The sequence below is a fragment of the Ceratotherium simum genome, chromosome 14 (assembly GCF_057802395.1).
Source record: "Ceratotherium simum simum isolate JZ-2026a chromosome 14, ASM5780239v1, whole genome shotgun sequence".
Taxonomy (NCBI): Eukaryota; Metazoa; Chordata; class Mammalia; order Perissodactyla; family Rhinocerotidae; genus Ceratotherium; species Ceratotherium simum.
Window position 1 is genome coordinate 12,523,794 of NC_141913.1, and position 20,623 is coordinate 12,544,416.

The window sequence follows — 20,623 nt, forward strand, 5'->3', positions numbered from 1 at the left end:
AATGCTACTCAGTTGCTAAATTACAGCTATTTTCACAGTGTCACTGCTGAGCCTTCCAGCAGAGAATCATTTCATAAATAGTAATTTTGTGTTGGTGTTGATTGTCAAGCCAATTTAAGATAGCTTGAGTAGCTTGACAGGTAAATTTAAAGGATTTGGTGAAACTCATACTTTCTCTACAAAATAATCTTGAACATTAACCCTGCACCAAAGGAAAACTACCAAAAACAAATGAGGTGCAAAGTATAATTGCCAAATAACAGACTTTATTCATGCACACGATGTATTTCCTGAGTGCCCACTACTGCCTAACACCGTGTGATAGAACTGTAAATGGGAAAGACACGGTCCCTACCCTCAGCACCGTGTCCAGAGGAGTTAGAAAGGAAATGGTTATTTTTTTTTTAAGTGTGGGAAGCACCATAATAGAGTGCTATGTGAGGAAAACTTTACTCTTTCTGGTAAAATCGGGGAAGCCTCCTGCATAGAGAGCATCTTTAGCTGAATTTTGACGATCCATAGTTTAAATAGGTTCCTTTTTTCTTTTCCATCCAGTGGAAATGGTGACCAACCGGGCTACCAGCCACCTACATAGATTATCTCATTTAACCCCATGAGGTAAGTACTATTACGTCCCCTCTTTGACAAATGGAGAAACTGGGACTTGGAGAAGGAAAGCAACTTGCCCAGAGTCACGAAGCTAGTAAGAGGTAGAGCTCAGATGGGAGTCCAGACGAGCCAGTCCTCCGAGCTCACTGTCTCAATATCTGTACTTGGCTGCTTATTCCACTTGGGAGGGAACGGGGAGGACAATGCAGCCAGATGAAGCAGTTTGTACAGAGTTCTGACTGCCTGAAACTTAAGAGGGCATCTAGCGGAGTGCTGGCAGCCGAGGCCAGCCAAAGCACGGGCCTGGTAACGAGGGACATCTATGCCCCGTCCAGGAGCCAGGCCTTTATCTTGCAGGTTCTGTAGGAAAGCTGGTCCTGCTTTTTCCTAATGTGTCACCTGCCAGAACCAGAGGATGGAGCCACCAGACCTCCATCTGCAGGCCGGTGCCACCCACCACAGGCAGCGCTAATCTTGACATTTGGTAGAAGGAATGGGTACAGGCAGATCTAGAGGCCCCAGTTCTGAAGTGCATGACAGTCTCCCTGCTCACCCCTGACCACAATATGGGCCCTTATCCTATTCCCAAAATTTAGGCCTCACCATGTACCCCACTTCTGGAAACAGATCCTAACGTATTCTCTGTTCCAGCACCCTGGACTCAGAAGTCATGTGTCCATGACTCTGCTCCCTTCAGCACAGCAGGCCCCTCTGCCCACATGCTAACCTAGTTTATGCCCCAGATCTGCCAGGGTGCTCTATCCACCAAAAAGAACTGCTTCATCCCCCATCCCATTTGAATTCAGAATCATTTAACTAAAGCAAAGTAATCCACTTTTAATTATGATACAGACAGGATATCCAGTGTTGCAGAGAGAACATGATGAGTTTGAAGCATTAAGTCTGGTATACCATGACACTTAAATTAATAGCGATAATATAGACATGATTTAAAAAGTAATAATACAGAACTAAATTCTCCATTCACGTGAAGTTCAAGAACAGATAAAACTAATTTATCATGATAGAAGCCAGAAAAATAGTTACCTCTTGGGAGAGTCTTGTTAATTAGAAAGGGACAAAAAGGAAATTTTGGGGTAATGGAAATGCTCTTTATCTTTAGCTCTTTATGGTTATACTTAAGATCTGAGCATTTTACTGGGTATAAATTATATCTTAATTTTTTAAATGCAAAAAGTAAGGATGATGGACAAAGTTTGAGAACTGATTCATTTTATCTGTTCCTGGTTTTCAAATATGTTTATCCTTAATGATTCAAGACAGATGAATGTCTGTATTAAAATGTGTTTTTCTTCTACAAAAGCAGATACTCCCACCACTCACCACCAAATTCTACTACTTTTATTTGGTGAAAACAGAATTATCTAGTTAAGGTTGAAGAAAGACAAAATTTTAAAACATTTTCTTCTGTGACCTAAAAAAGGAAGCATGCCTAGTCAGAACTGGCAACTGGCAAGGACAAATTAAATTCATCCACATTTTTGTAATTGAAAACGTGATTACAAAATTGACTGCATTAAGGGATTATTGTCACTTGGCAATCTGTAGCTAAGCACTGGTTAGCAAGAGAATATTTTTGAAACAAAGTTACAACATTGTTATGGCCTCTTTATCTTCTTTTAATTTTCTCCTCATTATGCTTTTGTTGTCTACCTCAGTCTTTAAACATTGCTCATTCCTTATATTGAGACTTAAATATTGCATTTTAATCTCTAACATACAAATTATTTTGAGAATTTCTGCAAGTCAGTAAGAACAATTACCAGTCATGAAATATATTAACTATCACACAGCTACCATATAGAATCGTTCTTGGGGGCATAAGATCAATGAACTAAATTTCTTCATGGGTATCATTCAGAAATGACTTAGGGGTGACATCATGTTAAGTTAAAGTAAGTGGAGACAATGCGTTATCTAATAGTGTCAATCTTATCATCTTCTAGGGACACAGGAGATATAATTCTCTATCACCTGACAAAATAAACATGAAAAAGCCTTCCATAAATCTTTAGTTTTCAAGTATACTCAACAATTGAACGTTGAAATGGATTTTCACTTATTCTCAAAATTGGACTTTGTCATAAAATGACAAGTTATATTTAGAGTATAACAAGCTATTGGCTAGGCTTGGTGAAGATTGTTCCAGCAATTACTAGATTTAATTTTTAAGGGCTTTATTCTCTCTTCCCATCTTTCTCAGGAAAACAAAGCAAGGTTCGGTCTTAAATTAAAAATTTGGCATTGCATGTATTTTGTTAAATTAGTAAATAAATTTAATCATAGAAATTCTATTTTACTATGTTTTATAAATTTGAGGTGTGAATAACTTGTCAAAGAAACTACAGAGTAAGTCTAGTTATAGAGTTAGAATAGAGTGTTGTCCTCAATACAAACTCCTCTAGAAATCTGCCACTTTATAACGTCAGAGCATTTTGACCTTGTGATGACCCAGCACTTGTATTGTACTGACCACAGTATTCCAATGAAGCACTTGTTAGACCATGGTAATTAGTTGTTAATGTGTCTCCACAATTGGATTATTGGCTCCTCAAAGAAAGTGATAATGTTTTTATATATTTGTCTCCCTAAGGCCTACTGGCCTGGTATATGAAGGTTTCCCAATACATATCTGATGGAATAAATGAATTAATTATTCTTACCTCCTCTATTTTTCTATTGCAATATCTGATTTTCTCCAAATAAATTGTCACTTCATTCCTCATTTTTCCCACAATGCCCCTAACACTGGTTTCCTCTTGCAAAAGTATTCCATAATATTCTTGAGCCCTGGAATCTACTTTTAATTGATTCTACTTTTAATTCCATGCTAGTTTCATTAAGTTTCTCATCTTACTAACCTGTATTATCCTTCTAAAGTGGCCTTGCAATCGAAACCATTAAGTCAAAATTATTTCCACAAAATATTAGCTTCTGAGGGCTGGAAGGACCTTAGTCATCATCTAGGCCCACCTCTCATTTGCCAGGAAAGGAAACTGAGACTTACAGAAAATAAGCAACTTGACTCAAGTCATACATTATTTTTTCTCAGTTCTGCTTTCTTTAGTTGATATTATACTTCAATACTTCTGTCAAAGAATCTATATCGTTGGACAGAGATGAAATTAAGGGGTAGACAGAATGAAAGAAGATATGGAAATAGAGCTGCCCTCACAAATAAGAAAAATGGGCAGCAGCCCTCATAATGATAGGCTAAGATAAGCACACTACGCAAGGTGGTGGTGCCACTGCATGCCTGAGAGCCTGAAATACTCCAACAGGAACTTCATCCATTAGGGCTCCAAAATGTTGACTACAGTAGAACTTATGTTTTATTTTCTTCTTTCTTTTCCAAATTTTCTATAATCAATATGGATCATTTTTATGACCAGATAAAATAAAATTAACTCTATTTTTCCTAGACAGGCCTTTTTATTTTTATTTCAAAATTCCCTACGAAATGCTAATATGCCCTTAGAAGAATAAACCTCTTGAGATTCACAGAACACTGTCTCAGGTCACTTGCCAACCAGCTCATCTACAGGGCATCATTCTGAGAAAACAAGATACTGGAGTGTTGTTGCAGAGTGAGAATGACAGCCAGTGAAGAGGCTAGCTAAGAAGAAGAGGCAGAGAGGAGGCACCAAAGACGAGGCTCGCCCATCTTAGAGTCTGGCCTAAAGCAGGAGATGACAAACAATGGTCTATGGACCAAATCCAGCCACCGCTCATGTTTGTAATAAATTTACTACAACACAGTCACACTCATTTGCTCACATATTGTCTACAGCTGCTTTCTTGCTACAACAGCAGAGTTGAGTAGTTGGGACAAAGATCATATGGCCTGCCCTTTACAGAAGGACCTATGAAATCACCATCCATGTGACCTGGCCCCTCCTCCAAGGTCACCCCACCCTGTGGGTGTCAAAGAGAATAGCATGCCTCCACTAAGTGTATAAAGCATGCTGACAGAGGCCTTCCTTTACACGTCTGTCCTAAATTTTAATTAGCTTCCTTTCTTTATAATGATAGCCTAATGGACATACTAATATAAAGGCTTATGAAGCTAAATAAAATAACACTTGACCTATTTACATTGCAACGATGTTTATAAAGGCAAAATAAAAGAATCCAAGTGCTTTCTTTTACCTCCTTTAGAAACACAACTATTTGCATATTTATCTATAGCTTGTACCAACCCATTCTAGAACATTTCAAAGAAACTGAGAAATAAATTAAGCTATTCTTCCCTTTTATAGCTTCATGATACTCCACGATGTGCCATAATTTATACAACTAATCCCCTATTGATGGATAGCTGGGTTATTTCCAGTCTTTTGCTATTATAAATGATGCTACAATGAAAAACCTTAGGCATATGTCACTTTGCATCTTTTCTAGCATGAATTTGGGTTAGATACCTACAAGTGGGACTTTTGGGTTAAAGGGTAAATGTATATGCAATTTTTCTAGATATTGATAGATTCCTCTCCAAAGGTGTTGTACTTTTTTCCATTCCCCCAGAAATGTATGAGAAAAACTGTTCCCCCACAATTTCATTATAAGAGTCTCTTGTCCAACTTTGTTATTGCCAATCTGATATATGAAAAATAATTAAAACTACACTTGATAGACTTGAAATTCATCTGTGACTAAATGGAGTGGAAACCACAGGAATGTGATATCATCCAAGAATAGCAAATAGAATGAGAGAATTCTGGACCGCACCACATTTAAAGCTGGAGGGAGCAGAGGTAAATAACTGACATGGGGTCCTTGCTGGGATGGAAATACAGCAAAGCCAAAACCAGCCTAAAATTTAGAATAAGAAGGGAAAAAAAGAATAATTCAGAAATCTAGAAATGTCTATATGTTTGCATATCACATTGATTATAGAAAGAGAGTGAGAAAGATGGAAGGATTAGAGGGTGTGATTGTAGAATGAGTTCTTGGAGTCTAAGATCTGGGAGGTAAAGCAGTTCTAGTTGATGACAAAACGCAGAGCATGGGCTAAAGGGTCAGTTGCTGAAATGGATTTGAAGTAAAAACCACGATGGTAGCTGAGGTCAAAGCTGTGAGGTTAGGTTTGGAAAGATCATCCACATGAATGTTGAAATCACCTAGAGCAGCCATAGGCATAGAAAGGAACACTGTGAACAGGTCACCAAACCAACCCGATTGAGATAGGAAACACAAAAGCTTCTTTCTCTAGCTCCTTATCCAAGGGGTGCTGATCATTAAATGCCCTCCCTATTCGATGATTGGCTTCATTGCCCAGTGCTGTTCAACAGACTCTGTAAGTTCCTCAATCTCAGACCCACAGGCAGGCTCTCATCTGCTACCCTAGAACAGAAACCTCAGCTTCTCTCTCACTAAGTCAGAACTTTTTTCAATTGCATTTCAGTATCTCAAGCCTAAAGGGGACATATTGAACCACATACATGATTTCATTTTTATGCCATCGAGTTGATTCTGCCTCCTAGTGACCCTGTGTACAGCAGAGCAGAACCCAGCCCCATCTTGTTACACCATCCTCTCCCCTTCTGGTGCTATATTAGACAATGCTCTGCTGCTATTCACAGGGTTTTCATGGCCAACTTTTCAGAAGTTGTGGCCAGGTCCTTCTCCTAGTCTGTCTTAGTCTGGAAGCTCCAGAGAAACCTGTCCACCATGGGTGAGCCTGCTGGTATTTGAAATACCTGGGGTACAGCTTTCAGTGTCACAGCAACATGCAGCCGCCACAGTGTGACAACCAACAGAGGGTAGTGTGGTTCCTTGACCAGGAAACAAACCTGGGCTGTGGCAGCCAAATCTTAACCACTAGACCACCAGGGCTGACTATATAAGTGATACGGCTGGCCTTTTCAGTAGCTCGTGTGACAGACACCGTGATGCCCCTCTCAGATCACCATTTGAGAAAGGACTGGCTGCCCAGCTGTGAGGAGTGTGGTTGGTTAACAACCTCTAGCTGTTATCTCCTGTGTGGTCAACCTCAGCCTATGAGCCACAATCATCTTCTTCCCCAGGCAGCCCCCAGCCAATGACTGAGCAAGGCAGTGGCAGCAGAGCTCCTGCTCTTCCTGGGTCAGCCCACAGTCAGTGACTGAGCAAGGCGTCGGCACAAGGACCTAGGCACTTTTGTGCAACGAGACACTCCACTAGCGAGCAGTTTTTGCTCTAGAGCTCCCCACGGGCTGGCAAAGGCTTTGCCAGGTCTGCATTGTGGTCTGATAGTTCTCCTGGCCCAACCCTGCTTCTTCCCTTTTCCTTTCAATAGTATTACCCCTCAACAATCTTTTATACTCCTGTCTCAGCAAAGCTTGATGCTGGTGTTCCAAGGATATGACCTGGATGTGATTCCTCTCTTTCCATCTCTTGGCTCCAAAGTCCTCAATATTGATGTTGTGCTCAGAGTCCATGTGGGAGCAAGAGGGCTGCAGCTCTCCTTCACATAGTCTCTTGTTCTTGTCTAGCAGAAAAGAGTACTTCTCTTCCTGAAGCCTCATTAAACACCTCATTGTTTGGGTCCTATTTTCATCCCTAAACCATGAAGAGGGGGATAGTATGCGCTCATTGATTTACACCAATAAGGGCCCATCCCAGGAACTAATGGTGGGATCAGCCCACCCAAACCACATGGGCTGAGAATGGGACTTCCCCAAACAAAAACCGGAGCCATTCAAAGTTGCTATTCCCTCAATCTGTGTAGTCATCTTGCCCCTACCCCCGTGTGACCTGGGACCTTGACAACCACTAACATTCCTCCCAGACTGTGCAATTCTGCCCCAGAACCTCAGATAAGAGACTAAGAACTTTGCTTCCACAAGGAAAGATCTCTTTTACTAGGGACCCATTCCACACTCCTCTGCATGGAGTTCTGCCATATGTTTGAGAAACTTTTCTGCTATGTCATTGTCAACGATCCCCTCAAATTCTTTATGGAACAAATCAGTATAAATTTTGTGGTTCCATTTGGTCTGCTCTGAGGCAGAAAATCACTGTGCTCCTCAATCCATAGTGTCTGCCTCAGGTCGACAAACGTAAGCAGGAAAGTTGAAATACTCCTGTCTCCAGAACCTCTCCTCTCTGGCTCTCAGTAATGCGGGAATAAGTTGCATTATTTATCACTTCCCTCATAATAAAAGCAACCAATAAAAATATGTAAATTTATTAATTTCAAGTAGTTTGAATGGGGCTTCTATAAGGGCTTCTATCTTTTAAAAGAAACACTGAATCTTGACCAAAAATGAAGAGATATTTTTTAGGTTTTGAAGCCATTTTCCCCACATGTTTGGAAACATGTGACTTTATTGTTTCAGTAATAACCAAATTCTACAAGTGAAATTAGGTCCAAGAGAAAAATCTACACACTTAGAAACTAATCAAACTGCAAAATTTAATTGTATTGCTTAATATAGCCTAGCTTATCAGTCCTATTGTCGGAATATATTGATAGTGAATTAGTAATTCCTCCTGGTTTCCCAACTAACAAACATTTTTATCCATAATGAATGAGAAACAAAAGCTCACCTCAATGTGTACACCATACCACTCGATGCTGCCTTCAGTCAGGGCCTGGTGTGGAAAGAGAGAAAGAGAGTGAGAAACACAACAAGAACTAGAGCACTGGTGTCTCTTTACCACCTTATTAGTGAGAGAGAATGTACATTTCAGATGAAATTTGCTAGAAGACAAAAGATACAACGCGCTCCCTACAATGCCTTTGCACTCAGAGGACAGCCTTCTCTCTGTTGACTTGCTACGTTTTGCGGGCTTGCTGACCAGTTGTTTGCCTTGTTAGCTAACCAAATGAGAGCATTAAGGAGGTCACGGTTGCATGTACACTATAGCCCATCCGCCTGAAGAAGGGTGGCCCGGCATGTGATGTGAAAAATACAGATTTTAAACTTGGAAAAACATTTTTACTATATTTTTTGACTTTTGATTTTGAAATCAATTTACGGGCTATTACTTTAAAACAGATTTTCCAAACGCAAAAGGCAGATTATTTCAATCAAAAATAGGCAATCCAAGAAAGTATTAGATAATTTTTTATGACTGTGACTAAATGAAGTTTTGAACAAGACTCACGTAATTCTTAAACCTTAGCTGGCTCCCCTATGTATCCTTGTTTGTGTCTTACTCTCTCAAACATCATCTCTCCCAATAGGGTATGTTTATGGCTAAATAGCTGTTTCGCAGTTTCAAACTCCTTAGACATTTCTGCTATTGTTTTGTGAAATCACCCTTTGCTCCAAGGGAACCATGCATTTGTGATGGGGACTGAAACAGTTTGCAATTGGCAAGTGATGGCAGATCCCATCTGCTGCTGACATTTCCAAACTCTGTCATCATAGCCTTACTTCAGCCTCTCTAGAGTAAATGCATTTCTAATTCCCTCTCTTTGTCCCGCATCCCACCTCCCCTTCTCCCAAAGGATTGTTTCCTCTAATAACAGTCTTGGAATTATCATCTGCTATTCTCTCATGACCCATGCAGCAATATACAACATTTATAATTTATGAATTGAAAGATCTCCAAAGACTGAATAAAACCCAGGGCATGTCCAGGCCTCACATCTGTACAGTGGGTTAGAAAGTCCCATCCCCTTCTGTTCCTCCCATTGATGCGTGCAGCAGCCAGCCCTGCCACTCTGCCAAGTGACACATTGACTTTGCTGATTGTGTGACAGTTTACTGCCACGGCAGGAAAATCCAGTCAAAGCTTTCAGAAGGTCTGAGCATCCACGTAAGATTTTGGAGGAGCGAGGTTTATTTGTTATATGACCTCTCCTGTCTTTAAGGTGATTGACAGTCCAGAAAATTGAGTTGCCTCCACAAGGTAATTCATAATCCACCCCACATCTTTGGTACAGTCAGATAAAGTTGTCAGCACCTAGTAATCCATAAGTGACTGTCTCAGACACTTTGTAGGAGGCTATATAAAGCACCTTTCTTCCAAAGATCTCAAAGAACTGCTCGGAGGATCTGAAATATATCCTAATATTAGCATTCAAGTAGGATGTTGCCTCTTCACTTGAAGGAGAACATAAAATGCATTGGAGAGAATTGTGAGCTTATTTCACAGCCATGATTCATATGATTAATGATGGGAAATTGATCATACCGGAAACTACAAGTATAAAATCCCCTTCCACACTATTCTTAGACAATCTCTAAGTGCGGATTTACAAAAAAAATAAAAACTGTGACAACTAAGACTTTTTTGCCAGTCCCAGTTCTTAAAATTCAATGACGTTAGAAAGAAAATTGTAAAAGGTTGGGATTTATCTAATAATGAGTAATTTTGGAATTCTTAAGTATGTACCCACTTGTCAAAAGTTAAATAGTTCTGTAATCCATTCTGAGACTCTTTTCCATCAGTATTTTTTCTATTAATTGTTGGCAGTATATGAAGGCAATGAGAAGCGTGTTCTGCTAGATTCGCAAGAACTTTAAAAGTAAAAGAAATTAGGCTGCAGTAAAGCTAGTAAAATATACATACAATTAGACGGAAATGAGCTTCAAGACTCAGCCCCTCTGAGAGTAATCCAAGCATTGTATAAATGGATAACCAGAGAATTTGCAAACACCTAACACTCAATCCAGATAGACTGGATGAAATCTAAGGGAGAAAGGACTAGAACACGGTTGTAAGTTAGTAAACAGTAACAACCCATATGATTGTAATTTATCCAGAGGAAGATTCTAAGAACAAAATCACAATGGAGAGCTTGGAACATAGAAATGGAAAGTGGAAGAAAAGAGAACTTGGCCATGTTTATCTAGCACTACTCTGTGAGAAGAAACACTGAATCCAAGAAAAACAAACTACCCCTAGAGAGATAAAATAGCGTAGCTCCTAAGAATGTCAGCTTTGGTCTCCGATTGCTGGGTGTGAATCCAAACTCTGAAATTTGCCAGTCCTGTAACCTTAGGAGAGTTACTTAAACTCTGGTTCCTCCATCCTCTCATCTACTTAGTGGGGAGGACACCTCCGAGGAGGCTACCTCATGCAGTCGCTGGGAGAACTTATGAATTAATATAAGTAAAGCATTTATAATGTGCCTGAAAAGGTCATAAATAAATATTATCATATATTATTATAACTCCATTGTGGCTCAGGGATGATTCAATAGGCCCTACCATCAGCTGGTTGAAATCTTCAAGATTACCCACCTCTCTTTGCTTTAATTCCACGCTTACCAAACAACTTTAAATTACCAATTTGGTCTCCCAGGTATTCTGATGCAACAAAGAGGGTGCCCTGGATGAGGTTATGAATAGTCCTCCTCATCGTCCCCTACTCCACAGTGATTTGATAAATTGGCAGCCTGCTTTGTGTCTTTTAGTCTCTGATGGAATGATTAGCATGAGGTCAGCCCCTCTCAGTCTGCTCAGCTCCAGGACTCTGACAAAGCCAGGTCCTGGGCCATACAAAATTCACCAACATAATGCCACCATGAAGGATCTCTTAGTGAGAATTTTACACCTTCATACCTTCTCCTGCAGACTTTCAAACTGCCAAACTTCCCCTTTCCTACCTGCAATGTCAATTAACATATCCATGCTCTGGAATGAATATAACATTGTTTATCCATTACCATGAGTTTGTTTAATTATAATTTAAGTCTCATAAGCTTGAACCCTAAGATTCAGCTTAATTAAAATCCAAATGGATGCTTTACATCTTTTTCTTAAAAGCAAGATACAACTGATCCATTGTGTTAAAAACAGGCACTTAGAGCTGATTTTACCAATTAATGTAAAACTTTAAAAATTAATCCCGACTAGGCAAATTGAAGTAGCGTAGGAAAACGCAGATGCCGTGGTTAAATCTTTAATTTTAAAGATAGTATATTCTTAAGAGGTTATCCTCAACAATCCCTTCTGCTTTTCTAAATTTAAGTATTTTCACAATGGTATTCTGTAGAGAGTCCAGCAAATATAAGTAAAATGATATTTCCTTTATCAAAAGAATAAATCTTTCTAAAATGTATTACACATTCTTTGCCAGCTTAGGTAAAGAAAAGAAAGTCTGCTGAACATAATTTAATTCTTCTTGATGGGTCAAGGATTGTCATCACGAACATTAATTATTGTGCTATGCGGCGCTCTCTGGGATTGTGATATACGGAGCTGATTATTTCTCCTCTGAATCTTTCCCAACAGCTGAACTGTTTTATTTATTTTTTCTTTCTCTTTCCAAATTCATGTCTGCTATTTACCATTTTCTTTTTATCTTCTATTTCATGTTTAATTTTTTTAGCTTTATATAGGGAAAGGAACATAGTTTGGAGTCAAAATATAACCCTTTTTTCCCCCCACCTTACTTCTGAACCCAACTGATGAGAAAAAGATAGATAAATGAATAATCAAATATCATTTTTAATATTGATATCACTGATATTCATGAATGTAACTTAGGTTCTGACAACCCTGGGATTCTTGAAACCAAACCCCCGAATATGAGACTTACCTGCCAATACCGGGCTTTGTTCTGGGTGCTGGCCCTGTCAGAGGTACAGCATAGAGGGGCAGACCAGAATTCTGCTTCCTGAAAGCAGCTAGTTCCCAAAAGAAAAAGAAAGGAAGAAGTTGAAATCCTGCTCCTGAATTAACCAGTAACTTCTAGAGGAGTGAAGGGCATAGAGAGGCCAGGAACATAACACCAATGGATATCCTCATATATGGATCAATTAACAATGGGAAAGAAAATTCCACCCCAAAAGAGACAAACAGATAAAATTGAAACCTCAATTCCACCACAATCATGTGAAGATGATTTTAGGCAAATTACCAAACCTCACTAATCCTCAATCTCTTTGTCTTTAAATAAAAAAATTCATTGACTACATCAATGAATTACCACATGGATTAAATTAAATAATATATAGCAGAGTAAAGGCTCTCCATAATTGTGGCTACCTTCACCACAACTTCCCCGCTCCCACCTCTTCTTGCCTGTTCCTTGGCTTTGGCACTAAAGACACATGGCATAAGTAACCTTTGTAAATTAACGAGAGTACATCTTTCTGTTAGTCAGTGACTTATCAGTTACTTCAGTCATCTTATATTTCGCTCTTCTTGGCTGTGTTCATCATGCCTTGCACATAAAGGCTTTTTCGCTTTATATTATTTGGAGGCTATTCAGGGGTTTGCTGTGCTGGGTAGCTGATAGCAGAATTCCTCAGGCATTACTTTTTACATATAACAGCAAACATTAAGTCCCTGAGTTTACAAAAGTATAGAACATGATGCCTACTTTTCCAGGAGCTTGCAACCCAATTTAACAACAACTATCATAATTGTTTCATTGCCAAAATGTTTGTGGTGGGCAGTACAGTTAGAAGAGCCAAAGTAGCTGAACAAAAGCAACAGAAGGTTGTTTTCTGCATCTAGAATGGGAGGGTGCAAAAAAGAGTCTAAGTCCAATACTGAAGTTCAGAGAGTGTGGGGGGAACATCAAGTATAAAAAGAACTGACAATGGATAGAGAAACAATACCAATATTTCAGGATGACTGAGTTTCTTAACATCAGATGGATCATTAGATCTGAAACCTGATAACCTAAAGAAAGTTCATAGAGCCTAGAAACTGGACAACAGGCCCCCAGGAAGAGGCCAGCATGATCCAGGTGACAAGGTCAAGTTCCTCAGTCTGGGGACAGATTCAGAGCCAGGTTCCAGGCTTCAGGTATTAACAGATGAGATTTGGGTAAAAATTGTCACTTGAGCACTCCAGCGACACTGTGAGTGAGTTAGGTTCGGGACTGTAGTCCAATTCCAGGGTGATCCCAGGAATAACCAGTCTTCTGAAGGTTGGTTAGCTGACGGTAAACTTGGGTTGAGAAAGAGATGCTATTCACACATCCATAATTCATTCATGAATGCACACATTCATTCATTCACACTAAAACTCTCTATTGAGCACCCACTTTTAGAGAAGAATGTTTTCCCTCTCACTCCGGGTTCTCATGAGGAGGGATTTTCCCAAAGCACGTTCCTAGATTCCCTCTGCTCCTTTACTCACTCCATCCCTGGGAAGAGGAGTGACTTATTTGGTTAATTAATTTGAGAAAAATAAACAGCCATATTTGGCTCAATTCTGCTCATTTTTCTTTTGGGAGTGAGATTAGCAAGACCACATGCTTCTCACATTGCACTATGACCTACAACTTAGCCCACATTAGTAATAAAGTTTTCTTCTTTTATTTACTGTTTGATTTATTTCTTAACTTGGTCAGAATTCATGAAGGAAATAGATATACTAAACATGTAATAAATGTTCCAAACCCTATGCTGGGCACTAAATATGTGGTTTATCAACACCATGCTCCTGCATGGAGTTTATAATCCCATGAGTTTGAGCTTCATTCTGAAAGGTCTGAAATTTGAACTAGTGAAGAGATAAGCATTCCGTGAAAGAAAAGGATGTGAGCCAAAAGCAATGTTCCCTTTAATTGGGCAGGGCTCATTATGCAGATGGAAATTGATCAATAAGATTTACTGAGGAAGAAAGAGAACACATCTCCCCACCTTCAGCTCTCATTTCTCGAAAGGAGTAGATTAAGAGACTATAAGAACCTCTGTCACCATCCATGTAAATCTGTACCCATTCTTTTTACCTTGGATATTCTCAATAATGCCTACCATATCAAATTTGAAACTCAAGGGTAAATGAAATATCTCAATTCTCTAGGATTTAGACTCCTCCCTAGCTCTTCATGGAGCAACCCAAATTGCCCATAATCTCTTGAGATTCTTTTCTATAAATAGAATTATCTTTTTCTATAGAGAATGCTATTAACTGGTTTGCCAATGGCCTTAGATATTTATAAATTCTGCACGCTCAGATAATGTTTCCCCTCGAACTAAGAAGACACCATCCCAGCTTTTCTTGTTATGCTTTCTCTAAGCCAGACCATGATCATGCCTTCTCAGTTGATTCCAACTCAGGAGACTCACAGGCTTCCAACTCCAAGACAGGCTATCCAGCTTTTTCTGGGTCTGACTCAAGTCCTTCCTGATCAAAATATTCCCCCTTATTCACTAGAAATTAATAGAAATAATTCCAAGGATCACCTGAGTGAATTTCATATTGATTCCAAATCAACTTGTGTAGAAAAAGTGGAAAGAACCCAGGGCTTTAAACTTCAACAAGTCTGAGTCCAAATAACAGCTCCCCACTTGTGATAGGTAGGGTTGTTTGATGCACAACGTTTGTTCTATCTTCCTTTCAGTTTGACTTCCTGTCCTGAAAACCACATCTCCCAGGTTCCTTTGCAACTAAGGTTCAGGATATGCTTTAGGTTCTACCAATATGAAGTACTGATGGGAGATTTGGAAAACAGAAGTCTCCAGAAGCCACTTCTGCAGCTCCTACTATTTCTTCTGCCATGCAGGGGAATAGGGATCACAGGGATTTGGTTTTCCTAAAACAGCATTAGCAAAGGTCTGACTGTCTGGTAACATCTAAACTCCATATCACAGCTAAGATAGTGTGGTCTTGGAGCAGCAACTGGCATGAAGCCTCATGATTCTCAGTTGCCCAAATGTAGTGAGGTAGCAGTTCTCTTGGCCAGAGAGTTCTGTAGTGGTGTTCTTGGGGTCATTCCAGGAAGCCCAGATTAGGGTCTGCTGTTTCAACTCTTTCCATAATTTTGTAAACAGCTAAATTTCTTAAATTTAATTCCTTTTCATTTAAAATAGCTAATGATTTCTGTCCTTTGCAACTGAGCCTTCATAAGTTGTTTTCTCTCTCTTAAAGTCAGTTTTCTTGTATGAAAATAAATAAAATGCCTCTTATCTTGCAGGCCACTTGTGATAATTAGTGGTGGTTCATTTTATGCTCTGAGTACAGAGTCGGTAAAAGTAACTGAGAAAGGCTAAATGGAGGCTTTCTCATGGGTCTTCAGCACCACGGACAGTTCCGGTTTTCACCAAGGGGAGTCTATCACATCTCAAAATGCAACCCATAAGCTCCCGTCCCTCCTAGAAATCCTACTACTTTCTTTGAGATTAAGGACTCTCCTTATCATATCACCTCAGATCAACCAAACTGAGAGAACATTCATCCCCCCAGACAGCTGACACCATGAAAGATTTCACCCCTCTGCTGAGAACAACTCCCTCCACAACCCCAATCACCAAAATACCATAGCATAAAACAATAAGCACAATAGGCTAACAAGAGTTATAAACATACAGTAACAGAGAGGGCCATTTCCCTATAAAGTGTGTTTTTCAAGGATTGAGCCGAGCCTGACATATACTAGGTATTAAATAAATATTTTTAATAAATAAATGACTGAACACATGCATGAATGAGCCAACTATGTTAAAAATTATTTTGAGTCTTTACATTATTGTTTCCTATTACTATTTTAGCAGGAATCCTAGTAAATTTTTCCCAGTTCAGAGAAAAACTTAATTAGTTCTATGTCATGAGTTAGAATTAAAGCATATTGCTTCTCTTCTTTCTTTTGAGTATTTAGTTCTTTCAATAAAAATGTGACAGTTTATCTCAGTCACAGAATCCTGAGTATAGGAAAGTTTTAGGGTGTTTATAGTGCTGGTTCAACTCCTTTAAAATGTCTCTTTATTGCTTTGAGGAACCATAAATGAGCCAGCCATAAAGTTGACCAGCAACTTTACTGGGCAGTCACTTGACCTCTGTCACCTGCTTCCTCCATTGTAAATGACTGTAGATATCACATTCTCTTCCAGCTCTAAAGTTCTAACTTGGTTCCTTCATTTTACAACTTCACCTTACATTAAAAAAAAAAAACTTTGCAGCTCTGTAAGCATTTCTAAACACACTACCTTACTTGTTCCTTGCCACAGTCCTGGGAGGTAAAACAAATCTGCTACAGAATATCCGCAGACATAATGGATAGAACCCAGAAGACTGGTCAGGCAGTGGGTTAATACTGAGGATCCAAGGACCAGTGTGCTGAAGTTCCTGGACTCATCCAGCAAGGTGTTGGCAGTATTGTAGTGAGCTTATGATTCCCACCTAAACGCACAGACACGGCACCGCTTAGCACAGTAGAGCTCACCATGTTTGACCTGGACAGCTCCTTTAAAATGATCTAGTCCAACTGCCTCACTTTATAGGTGAAAATCCAGAAATCTAGACTCTTTCCCATAAACACAGCTCGAAGCATTGTCTCTTTTCAATCCGAGTCTTCCTTCCTCAATCAGCTGTGCCCTTCTAGAATGAATAATTTCCTCTAGAGGCCAGGGAAATAGGTGGAATAAATTCCACTGAATCCCTCTGTAAATGGTGTGTAGTTTATCTGGTTGTCAGGTCTTATTTTTTAAAGGTCACTCTTCTGCAGTAAGAAATTTTCTGATGTTCTTGTTAGAAATAAACTGAGTTGTTTGGGGAATGAGGAAGATGTGACTGTGCATGGATGCTTTTTCTCTGGAGTTTTTCTCCTTTTTTAATATCTTATATATGCATATACAAATTGATCACAAACAAAAATATGAAAAGTATGACAAAATAAATATAACCTATGACAAATTGTAAATAATATTTTATTTATCAATACTTTATTGTATAGAATATGCTTCTTCTATGGATAACTTTGTAGTTTCTTATCTAACAAAGGTCACTTCCAATGTTGTTTTTAATCCACATACCAAGACTCTTATTCTTGCTGTGATCTTTCTTGTATTCCTCAAGGATGGCAAGGGGTCTTTTTGCCCACAAAGGACCTGAACAGAAGGTGGTCGACCCAGTAGAACAAGCCCCAGCCCACAGGGAATGGGCAGATAACAATAATAACTAAAATTTATTGAGCACTTACTTAAGGTCAACCAACTGTTCTATGAGCTTTAACGTATTATTTCATTTACCTTTAATGTATTATTTCATTTACCCTGACATCCACCTCTGAGCTAGGTATTACTTCGGAGGTGACGGAATGAGCCATAATGAGGAAAAAGCCTAGGATGTTGGTGAACACACCACCGGAGATGGAGACAGGGACAAGTTCCAGATGAGATAGTCAGAAGGTGGCAGTACACTGTGGGGGCAAGAAAGCAAGGCAGAAAAGAGGCACATGCATTCTGCACATCCTCTTGTCCCCCTGTATACCTACCAAGGACATGGTAGAGTATCTAACACATTGTAAATGCCAATAAAATTGAGCTGAATGAAAAACAGTGTAATGACAAAGGTCCATTTATGAATCATTGGTCAGAGAAACCAAGGTCAAATATGACTTTCAAGGTCACCTGGAAGTCATTCACTACACCCCTGCTCTGTGTTGTCCTATTTATGCTTAAATATCTTTAAAAACTGAAAAAAGAAAGAAATGGGCACAGAGTACCTACCATGTATTAATACGAGTCTAGTTGCTTTCAAATTCCATCCCCATAATAACCTGGTAAGGAAATTATTATTGCTCTCTCTTACAGATGAGGAAACTGAGATCTGAAAAGATTAAATAACTTACCCCATGTAAGTTTACACAGTTAATAGGTAGAGCCATCTAGATTCAAACCCAAATATTCCAGCTTCAAGACCAGCATCCTTTCCACTAAACCAAACTTTGCTCTTACCATAGAGAGTGTTACTTAATCAAGGTACATGAACGTGTATAGGGTTCACTGAAAATAGTCGGAATTTCATTATGTTTATCTTAAATTTAAACAATTTCAAATTACAAAATATAAATGGCTGAACAAATTTAACATTACTGATTTGAGATATATAAATGTAAAACTCTACATCTGAATGTTTTTCATCACTCCATTCTAATTAAGTATATTGATTTAATTTACTTAACAACAATAAATGTATTATTATAGGATATAGACTATAATCATATTCTCTCTTTCTTCCTCTGCCCCTCATCTTAAAGACTTTACAACTAAAATAGAATAGAATATCAAAATATGTAGAAGTATAAATCCAACACACTTGGCCTAAACGGCACTTCCTAAATTCAAGTACCTCCAGTGGATACCAGACTTCCCTTTATTATATCCCCATGACTATCATTTTAGGAAAAGAAATATAAATTTTTTCATATAACTCTCCCCCAGTGAGGCAATAGTAACTGTTCAGATTTTCTGAGAGCTTGACAGAAGCTATTAAAAGATTACAAATGTTGATTAACCTTCCATTAAGTATCAGCAAACAAAATTAAACATAGCTCACATTTTTTCCATTGCTTTACCGTTAGCGATTCCAGACTGCTGTTGTAAAGAACTATAACCTACAAAAAGATTATACAGAGGAAAAAAAAATTCTTGCATTGTGTTTCCAAAATTGACAGGAAGGGAAATTGGCAATAGAAAATAATGCAGTAAAACCAGTCATTTAAATTGAATGTTACATTTTTTGGAATAAACAAACTTATCCCTCATTTTCATATTTAAATATAGAGCAGCTAATACAGTGCTTTTCCTACAGTACGCCCTCATTGTCATCAGCATAACTTGCTTAGCCTCTGCGACTAGGAGTGTTGAGATCTTAAAAGCAAACAGGAGAGATGAGAATACATTAGAATGGGTGGGGCAAAGGCCAGTAGAAAATAATGTAAATGTCTTTATGGCCACCCAGCAAATACAAATCAACATGGTGCCCTAGGTCCAATATAAGCAAATGTCAATATTCAAAGGGTCTAATATGGTGAATGGAGATCAGAACAGCAGGAGACTGTACAACATCTAGAGGCAGGTTGTAAGGAGCAAGTTCTAGATAAAAGGTACTGTACCCAGGATGAAGGAAGATACCAGCCAACAGCTGAAAGCTCTGGAACAAGAAGTGTCTGTCAGGGGGAGGTTGCTAGGGCTCCAGTCAAACAGAATTCAAGTTCCAGCCCAATTATACAGCATGGATATACTCAGGGGTTTTGAGGATATTGGGGGCTGAAGCTAAAACTTCTCAAGAAGTTCAAACTGCAGACACTTGACTAATTCCTCACCTCAACTCCTAGAGAAGGTAAGGTGCTAAATATCCTTATGGATTTGGTTAGTACTGACACAAAGACTGAATGTAGCTACTCTTTCCAGCTGAAATTCTTTAGGGCTTGATGCAGAGAAGAGCTGAGGGAAGCTGAGATTGACATACTCTCCTTGTAAGTGTGATAGAAATGACAGGTAGGTAGCCCCAGGTTGCCTTTGGGTTTGCAGATACAACTGATATTTACAGAGCCTCTTTCTGTCTGCCATTTAGGTTATGTCTAGACAGAAAAATACGCCTGAAGAACAGCCAATCCAAAACTTACCATTGTAAGAACAAAATTAAATCAACTACAATCAGATGGATACATTATGTCTAAACCAATCCTAAAATGATCCTCCCCTACAAAAAAAAAAGAAGAAGAAGAATCACTCAGAAAAAAGGTCAATTCTGTTGCATTGTGTGGTCAAGGTCTGAAATATTTGCCTCTTAAAATCTCTGCTCCTAAGAATAATTTACAGTCACGGTCACTAGGAAAATTGGCCTCTTCCTCTTGCTACCACATGAGTCAGAACCATGATACTATGGTAGCACGTAGCCCACAACAGCAAAACGTCACCCATGATTTCTAGGAAACTTTTCAAACTACGTCCTCTTTAGCCAAAGCTATTTAGTTGCTTAATCACTGGGAAAAGCAAGTCCTTTCTTTAGTCTTAATTCCACTCCCTTAATTTCAAGTGGATTAAAAAAAAAAAATGCTCTCTTTACAACCACACGCTGAGTGAGTAATTTCCATGGGTTGTATTAACAATGCCCTTCTCCAGGCATGTGATATCATGCTCTGATCCTTAGAACTGTCCTTGCTTCAAGAAAGTTTCCATTGTTCTTGTTAATTCTTGATTGTTTCTAAAATTAATTTATTTAAAAGTATCAGGTTTATTCAAAACTTTTCTGCCCTAAAGTTGCTCTGACCCTTCACTCATTAGTTTCACTACTAGGAATCAATTCTAAGGAAGGAATCATAGAAGAGCACAGAGACTTAGCTACAAATATATTTGCCACAGGGTCATTAA